General features: G+C 42.0%; 1 protein-coding gene across 2 annotated transcripts in view; it reads right to left on the bottom strand.

Annotated features, from left to right (window-relative positions):
- The window catches only part of Clmp (CXADR like membrane protein), a 103,449-nt gene that overhangs the window by 23,351 nt on the left and 78,845 nt on the right, over positions 1–1,253 (bottom strand). The window lies entirely within an intron of this gene.

Here is a 1,253-nt window from a genome sequence, read left to right as displayed (position 1 = left end):
TTTTTTTTTTTTTTTTTTTAAAAGGCGAGAAGCCTGCGGATCTAGCTCAGTGGGGAGGGTGTTTAGCTTGTGAGAAGATCTAGGCTCAGTTCTTAACACCTCAATAACAACATAAAACAAATGATATAAGTCAACAGTTCCTTTTTGTTTTTCATTTTCTGTTTATTTCTTGAGGCTTCTCTCTCTGTCTCTCTGTCTGTCTCTGTCTCTGTCTCTCTCTGTGACCCTGGCTGTCCTGCATCTCACTCTATAGACCAGGCTGGCCTTAAACTCAGAGATCTGCCTGCCTCAGCCTCCGGAGTGCTGGGATTAAAGGCATGTGGCACCACTGCCCAGTCATAACCATGTCTTCTTCTAGCAGAGGCTTCTGGAAGGATGGCACTCGCAGAAACTTTGCAGCAACACAGACAGCTCGAGTTCCTGAAGTCACTGAAGCCCAGGAGATCCTTCCACGTGAACCTTCTTATTTTCAAATGAGCTGCTCTAACCCCAGAATGAATTTCTGCTTTCTAGCGGCGTGCATTTCGGAGAATGAAAACATGACAAACACCATTGTACTATAAAGGGAAATTATTCATGCTAGAAGAATTATGTAAATCTAGAGAAGTGCACGGGCATCTAATTACAGGGTTTAGGACTGTCTTCCAAGGACTTGGTAAATATTAGAAATGCTGTATGGAAATCATCTGCCTAGGATAGGGTAGCACTTTGCGGTTTTAAAAGAAAGGCGAGTGCTGTTATTGCTGAATGCCTCGCTGGTCATGCTGGTCCATATCTGTAATCCCAGTTACTCGGGAGGCCGAGGCTAGATGGTCACTTGAACTTGAGCATGACAGTCAGACCCTATCTTTGAGAAAAGAAAGGTCGAGTCTAGCCTGTAATCCCATCACTTAGAGTCTAAGGCAGGAGAATCAAAAGTTTGGGGCCACCTGGGCTAAAACAAAACAAAAGAAAACAAAACAAAAAACGTTAAAAAGATGGGGACAGAGAGTTGGTTCAGCAGTTAAGAGCACTGGCTGTACTTCCAAGCCAGCTCTCTTACCACTTTTTATCATGTGTACCCCAGATATCAAATTCTTTTGGAACAAATGTGGTGCAAAGTGCAAGGCTGTGAGATGCAAACCACGTGTTACACTCGTATTTGAACAAATGTGTGTGTGCCGAGCTTATGTGGTGCATGTGAGATTTCTTGTAAACTAACATAGTTTTGATTTTGGTTTTTTTTTTTTTTTTTTTTTTTTTTTTTTTTTTTT

This window comes from Mus pahari, chromosome 10, assembly GCF_900095145.1.
Source record: "Mus pahari chromosome 10, PAHARI_EIJ_v1.1, whole genome shotgun sequence".
Lineage (NCBI taxonomy): Eukaryota > Metazoa > Chordata > Mammalia > Rodentia > Muridae > Mus > Mus pahari.
This window is presented reverse-complemented; position numbering and strand designations above follow the sequence as displayed.